A 7976-nucleotide genomic window follows, 5' to 3' on the forward strand; every position below is an offset into this window, starting at 1 on the left:
ACTTTATGTGTTCAATAGTGCTTAGTGACTTTGTTTAAAGTCCATAATTAGCACAAAGTGAGCCTGTATGTCTTCTTATCTTGTCCATTTGGAATTGTTTATACTGCTGAAAAAAATACATTTTTAAGAAATATAATTCCATTCAATCAATGTTTTGAAAACGAAGAAAATACAGTCACATAATTTTATAATAATCATTACCAGGCTTCTTGTTTATGTGTATAATTCTACATAAAAGAATCTTCTTGGCCAGGCATGGTGGCTCATGCCTGTAATCCCAGCACTTTGGGAGGCTGAGGCAGGCAGATTACCTGAGGTAAGGAGTTCAAGACCACCCTGGCCAACTTGGTGAAATCCCATGTCTACTAAAAATACAAAAATTAGCCGGGCATGGTGGCACATGCCTGTAGTCCCAGCTACTCCAAGGAGAATTGCTTGAACCTGGGAGACGGAGGTTGCAGTGAGCCGAGATCGTGCCACTACACTCCAGTGTGGGCGACAGAGTAAGACTCTGCCTCAGAAAAAAAAAAAAAAAAAAGGAAAAGATTCTTCTTGGCCTGGAAGTTAATCAGTTTAGAAGCCATCTGGTATTTCAGTTGAGAAAATAAACATATGAAGAAATACAAGTGGTTTTAAGATTGACAAGGTTAGGAGAAGATAGACCCAAAAACTGTAATAGATGTGACAATTAGTACAATAAAATCAGAATACAAGTCTCTGTCTCTCAGAGCTTTGAAAACAAGAATGACAAAGAGTACTTATAACCCATTGTTTTATTTCCTTTAATATTTTTTTCTATTCTTTTAATACCATAGCAAGTATGTGAACCCATCATTGTTTTATTTCTGTCAGAAAGCTTCTAAGTATTCTTTGTCCTTCTTGTAAAATCTCAGGGAGATGTGGCTAAATATCAGTCTTGTTCAAATGTATTATACATGGAGAGATTTTCTTCTATTATTTCTTTGGTTATTACCTCTATTTTTCTCTCTCTACTCTGATCTAATTCACCTCCATTTTCTCTTCCTAGAATTTTATCAATCCTCTTGAATTAATCCTACAGGCCTCTTAATTTACCAGTCATATTTTTTATAATTGGTAAGATAGAAAATTCCGAAAGAGTTCCTTGACTTTAGCTTTTAGCTCTTTTACTAATTTTCTTAAAATTTGGCAATCTTGGTCATTGGCAATGCCTGAGTCCTGTCTTCTCACTATCCTCCCCAGACAACATGAGCTTTACCACTTGCTCCATCCACTGTCTCCATCAACTACTGGTCCCTGGGCTCCGTCTAGCCGTCCAGCTATGGTACCCAGCCGGTCAGCAGCATGGCCAGCATCTATGTAGGCACTGGGGGCTCTGGTTCCTGGATCTCTGTTTCCTCCTCCACCAGCTTCTGGGGTGGCTTGAGGTTTGGGGGGCCTGGCCATGGGGATGGCCTGGGGTCTGGCAGGAATGGGAGGCATCCAGAACGAGAAGGAGACCATACAAAGCCTGAATAACTGCCTGGCCTCCTATCTGGACAGGGTGAGGAGCCTGGAGACCAAGAACCGGAGGCTGGAGAGCAAAATCCAGGAGCACCTGGAGAAGAAGGGTTCCCAGGTCAGAGACTGGGGCCATTGCTTCAAGATCATGGAGAACCTGAGGGCTCAGATCTTTGCAAATACTATGGACAATGCCCACATCGTTCTGCAGATCAACAATTCCCATCTTGCTGCTGATGACTTTAGAGTTAAGTATGAGACAGAGCTGGCCATGTGCCAGTCTGTGGAGAGCGACATCCATGGGCTCTGCAAGGTCGCTGATAACACCAATGTCACTCAACTGCAGCTGGAAACAGAGGTTGAGGCTCTCAAGGAGGAGCTGCTCTTCATGAAAAGGACCATGAAGAGGAAGTAAAAGGCCTACAAGGCCAGATTGCCAGCTCTAGGTTGACTGTGCAGGTAGATGCCCTCAAATCTCAGGAACTTCCCACCATCATGGCAGACATCCAGAACCAATATGACGAGTGGGCTTGGAAGAACCAAGAGGAGCTAGACAAATAATGGTCTCAGCAGATTGAGAGCACCACAGTGGTCACCACGCAGTCCCCCGAGGTCAGAACTGCTGAGATGATGCTCACTGAGCTGAGACGTGCAGTCCAGTCCTTGGAAATCGACCTGGACTCAATGAGAAATCTGAAGGCCAGCTTGGAGAACAGCATGAGGAAGGTGGAGGCCTGCTACGCCCTGCAGATGGTGCAGCTCAGCAGGATCCTCCTGCACCTGGAGTTAGAGCTGGCACAGACCCAGGCAGAGGGGCAGCACCAAGCCCAGGAGTAGGAGGCCCTGCTGAACATCAGGGTCAAGCAGGAGGCTGAGATCACTACCTACCACTGCCTGCTGGAAGATGGCGAGGACTTCAATCCTGGTGATGCCCTGGACAGCAACAACTCCATACAAACCATCCAAAACACCACTACCTGCCAGATAGTGGACGGCAAAGTGGTATCTGAGACCAACAACACCAAAGTTCTGAGACATTAAGCCAGCAGAAGCAGAGTACCCTTTGGGGAGCAGAAGGGCAATAAAAAGCTCAGAGATCAAAAACATTTTGGCAATCTTTTTGCAATGGCACAATCTCAGCTCACTGCAACCTCTGCTTCCCGGGTTCAAGCGATTCTCCTGCCTCAGCATCCCGAGTAGCTGGGACTACAAGTGCGTGCCACCACACCTGGCTAATTTTTGTATTTTTAGTAGAGACAGGGTTTCACCATGTTGGCCAGGCTGGTCTCAAACTCCCGACCTCAGATAATCCGCCTGCCTCGGCCTCCCAAAGTGCTGGGATTACAAGCATGAGCCACTGCACCTAGCCCAATTTTGGCAATCTTTTATTTTCCCAAACTTTCTTTTCTGATGCTCATTTTTTAATCATCTTATTCCTGGTTTTTGGATTTCATGTATACTAAAATCTATTTAGGACACTACTTAGAATACTTTAAAAAATATACCCTGAATTGGCTGGGCATGGTGGCTCATGCCTGTAACCCCAGCACTTTGGAAGGCTGAGGTGGGTGGATCATGTGAGGTCAGGAGTTCGAGACCAGCCTGGCCAACATGGCGAAACCCCGTTTCTACAAAACAAAAAACAAAACAAAACAAAGCAAAATAATAAAGAAATAATCCACAAATGCTTCTGTGAAATTTACCAAATAGAAGGTTAAGTAGCTGAAAAGAAATAAGATTGGGAGGCTGAGGCAGGTGGATCACTTGAGCCGAGGACTTCAAGACCAGCCTGGGCAACATGGCGAAACCCCATCTCTACAAAACAAAAAACAAAACAAAGCAAAGCAAAAACTAGCCAGGCATGGTGGTGTACCCGTAGTCCCAGCTACTGGAGGGGCTGAGGTGGGAGGATTGCTTGAGCCTGGGAGGCTGAGGTCACAGTGAGCTGTAATCACACCACTGTATGCCAGACTGAGCGACAGAGTGAGATCCTGTCTCAAAACAAAACAAAACAAAAAATGATGGGTGTAGTGGCTCATGCCTGTGATCCCATCATTTTGGGAGGCTGAGGTGGGAGGATCACCTGAGGTCGGGAGTTCGAGACCAGCCTGACCAACATGGAGAAATCCTGTCTCTACTAAAAATACAAGATTAGCCGGGCATAGTGGCACATGCCTGTCACCCCAGCTACTCGGGAGGCTGAGGCGGGAGAATCACTTGAACCTGGGAGGCAGAGATTGCAGTGAGCCGAGATCATGCCCTTGCACTTCAGCCTGGGCAACAAGAGCAAAACTCCCTCTATAAAAAAAAAGAAAAGAAAAGAAAAGAAAAAGAAGTAAGATAGCAGAATCTTACTCTCCAAATCTGCCTTCTTTTTCTAATATGTACTTTAAAAAAATATGCAGTATGCTTTACCTCTTGGTAAAGCATTAACTTAGAGATTGGATTGTGCAAGGCAGTGGCTGCCAATACATCATTAATCTTAGAGGACTGTTCACTCTCATCAGTTGTCAAAAGGTAATGAAAACGGATAATTTCTCAACCCTATTGATAACACATGAGTACAGGCCGATTTGGATCATTTATTCCATGATCCTATTTTAGTCCCTTGTGGATAATGGAATCCCACTGTGTTATCTGTCTTTTTCCTTCCTTCTTTCCTTCCTTCCTTCCTTCCTTCTTTCCTTAACCTCCCTCTCTTTCTCTCTTTCTCTTCTTCCTTCCTTTTCTTTCTTTCTCTTTCTTTTCTTTTCTTTCTTTCTCTTCCCTCCTTTCCTCTCTCTCCTTCCTTCCTTCCTTCCTTCCTTCCTTCCTTCCTTCCTTCCTTCCTTCCTTCTTTCTTTCTTAGATTGAATCTTGCTCTGTTGCCCATGCTGGAGTGCAGTGGCGCAATCTCGGCTCACTGCAAGCTCTGCCTCCCCGGTTCATGCCATTCTCTTGCCTCAGCCTCCTGAGTAGCTGGGACTACAGGTGCCCACCACCACGCCCGGCTAATTTCTTTTGTATTTTTAGTAGAGACGGGGTTTCACCATGTTAGCCAGGATGGTCTCGATCTCCTGACCTCATGATCCACCCGCCTCAGCCTGCCAAAGTGCTGGGATTACAGGTGTGAGCCACTGCACCCAGCCTCCCTCTTTCTTTCTTTCTTTCTTTCTTTCTTTCTTTCTTTCTTTCTTTCTTTCTTTCTTTCTTTCTTTCTTCCTTCCTTCCTTCCTTCCTTCCTTCCTTCCTTCCTTCCTTCCTTTCTTTCTTTCTTTCTTTCTTTCTTTCTCTCTCTTTCTCTCTCTCTCTTTCTTTCTCTCTCTCTCTCTTTCTCTCCTTCTTTCTTTCTTTTGTCAGGGTCTCACTCTATTGCAGCCTCAAACTCCAGGGCTCAAGCAAGCCTCCTACCTCAGCCTCCTGAATAGCTGGGACTACACCTAGCTATTTTTTAAAAATTTTTTGTAGAGACGGGAGTCTCACTATATTGCCCAGGATGATCTCGAACTTCTGGCCTCAAGCAATCCACTTGCCTCAACCTCTCAAAGTACTGGGATTATAGGCATCAGCCACCACATCCAGTCCCAATTGGGTTATTTCTTGTTAAAATATCTGTCATACATTCGAGTAAATTGACATTTGTGAACTTATTTCTATCATTTATTGTTATTATAGAAATTATCATCTTAAAGTGTGAACATGTAAACATCCAGCTTCTGGAGATTGTGGTCTACCTAATTCTGAACCCTAGGAGTTGCTTAACCCTATCTGTAAAATAGGAACGTTCCAGCTCAGACTCTGGAATAATTCACATCCTCTGTATGTGGTGGATAAGAAGCAAGATCTTCAGGCCGGGCGTGGTGGCTCATGCCTGTAATCCCAGCACTTTTGGGAGGCGGGCGGATCATGAGGTCAGGAGATCAAGACCATCCTGGCTAACACGGCAAAACCCCGTCTCTACTAAAAATACAAAGAAAAGAAATTAGCCTGCGTTTGCAGGCGCCTGTAGTCCCAGCTACTGGGGAGGCTGAGGCAGGAGAATGCTGTGAACCCGGGAGGCGGATCTTGCAGTGAGCTGAGACCGCACCACTGCACTCCAGCCTGGGTGACAGAGCGAGACTGTCTCAAAAAATAAAAAAAAGAGGGGCCGGCGCGGTGCTCAAGCCTGTAACCCAGCACTTTGGGAGCCGAGACGGGCGGATCACAAGGTCAGGAGATCGAGACCATCCTGGCTAACCACAGTGAAACCCCCTTCTCTTACTAAAAATACAAAAACTAGCCGGGCGAGGGGCCGGCGCGCCTGTAGTCCCAGTACCTCGGGAGGGCTGAGGCAGGAGAATGGCGTAAACCCGGGAGGCGGAGCTTGCAGTGAGCTGAGATCTGCCACTGCACTTCCAGTCGGGCGACAGAGCGAGACTCCGCCTCAAAAAAAAAAAAAAAAAAAAAAAAAAAAAAAAAAAAAAAAAAAGAAGGGTTAGGAGCTAATGATGAAAAAAAAAAAAAAAAACCAATATGCTGATTTTGTGGATACAACTGACTCTGTTGATCTAAACATGTAGAACAGTATTCCAGTTCTTTAATACTTTAAAATCTCTAGAGCAAGGCCTTATAGCTTGGAAGAAAACCATTGGAAAAGCCAAAAGGAAAGATAAGTGGGACCAGCCAATTCTCCTCATTCTTAGGTCTGGGGCAATGAACTTAGGAGGAGGTCGTGGCAAACTGGAAACCATAGCCCTATCTCATGGGCTTTAACTAGGGGTGGTTAAGTCTCTGAGGAGGCAGGTTTGTCCACCCTCATTATCTATCACACCCATGCACACAAAGAAGTCCATGGAGCACACTCTATGACCAGCACTGGTGGGCCCTGAAGATAACAGGAGGTTTATCCTCAAGGAAACTTCAAGTCTATGGAAAGATAGGCTTGGAAACAGACAGAACTAATGATACAATAAAGCCCTAAAACTGAGATGTGAACTGACTTGGGAAGTATGATAAGGACACCTCCAACTACTTGGCAGTATGAAAAGGCATTTAAAGTAGAAACTGAAGGATGAAGAGATGGTCAGACAGTGAAGAGAAATAACATTGAAGGAGCTCCATTCACAGAGAACGCAAAATTAGATACATCTTGCAGCCTTTCTTCTTTTTTTCTTTTTTTTTTCAGCCAGGATCTCACTGGTTCACCCCAGGCTGGAGTGTAGTGGGCGCGATCTCAGCTCACTGCTGTCTCAACTTTCCGGGGCTCAAGTGATCCTCCCATCTCAGCTCCCAAGTAGCTGGGACCCACAGGTTGGATGCCACCATGCCCAGCTTAATTTTTATTTTATTTTTGGTAGAGATGTGGTCTCCCTATGTTACCCAGGTAGTCTTCAACTTCCTGTCTGAAGTGATCCTCCTACCTCGGACCTCCCAAAGTGCTTGAGATTATGGGTATGAGTCCACTGTGCCTGGATTTTTTTTTTTTTTTTTTTTTAACATTAAGATCCTTAGGAAGCAAATCACAATCTTTTTTTATTTTTTTTTTTATTTTTTTTTTGAGACGGAGTCTCGCTCTGTCACCCAGGCTGGAGTGCAGTTGGCCGGATCTCAGCTCACTGCAAGCTCCGCCTCCCAGGTTATACGCCATTGTCCTGCCTCAGCCTCCGGAGTAGCTGGGACTACAGGCGCCCGCCACCTCGCCCGGCTAGTTTTTGTATTTTTTTAGTAGAGACGGGGTTTCACCGTGTTAGCCAGGATGGTCTCGATCTCCTGACCTCGTGATCCGCCCGTCTCGGCCTCCCAAAGTGCTGGGATTACAGGCTTGAGCCACCGCGCCCGGCCCACAATCTTTTAAGGTGTTTCTGGGGCGCCACAAGATGTTTCTGCTTGCTGCTTGTCACTGGGCTTGCTGGCCTTGCTGGAGGCACTTGACCTTCTCTCCCTTCTCCAGGATGTCGAGCTTCTTCACACTCTTGCTGTTTATTCAGAACATCTTCACCCAGCCTAGACTGAGGACCAGACATGGAGACAACATGAGTCAGACAGACAAGATCCCTGCTGTCCTACATCTTGTATTCTGATGGGGGAGACAGAAGATAAGCAAGGAAAAATGATAACAAATAATGTTATATGATGAGGACAATAAACCAGTAATAAGATATAGAGGATGAGGGTGACTACTTGAGAGTGGGTGCTCACGGCCTTCCTGCTGAAAGGCCCCGTTGCCTCGCATTTCAGCAATCCCAAGTTTAGTGTATTGGAGTAAAGGGTGTGGTACCACCCTGACCTCGAATGCTATCCTCAGCAGGTTTAAACCCGATTAGGAAGGTGTTTCTGGCTGGGCGCAGTGGCTCATGCTTGTAATCCCAATGCTTTAGGAGGCTGAGGCAGGAGGGTTGCTTGAGGCCAGGAGTTCAAGACCAACCTGGGCAACATGGTGAAAACCCCGTCTCTACAAATAATTTTAAAAATTAGCTGGACGAGTGTGGTGGCTCGTGCCTGTAGTCCTAGCTACTCAGGATCGTTTGAGCCCAGGAGTT

The 7976-nt window shown here is 45.8% G+C and overlaps 1 pseudogene; it reads left to right on the forward strand.

The window, feature by feature from the left end:
* Positions 1–1226: 1226 nt before the first annotated feature.
* LOC108521737 (keratin, type I cytoskeletal 18 pseudogene) lies at positions 1227–2520 on the forward strand (annotated as a pseudogene).
* The last annotated feature ends 5456 nt before the right edge of the window (positions 2521–7976 follow it).

Source organism: Rhinopithecus bieti, unplaced genomic scaffold, assembly GCF_001698545.2.
Source record: "Rhinopithecus bieti isolate Rb0 unplaced genomic scaffold, ASM169854v2 scaffold_58095, whole genome shotgun sequence".
Lineage (NCBI taxonomy): Eukaryota > Metazoa > Chordata > Mammalia > Primates > Cercopithecidae > Rhinopithecus > Rhinopithecus bieti.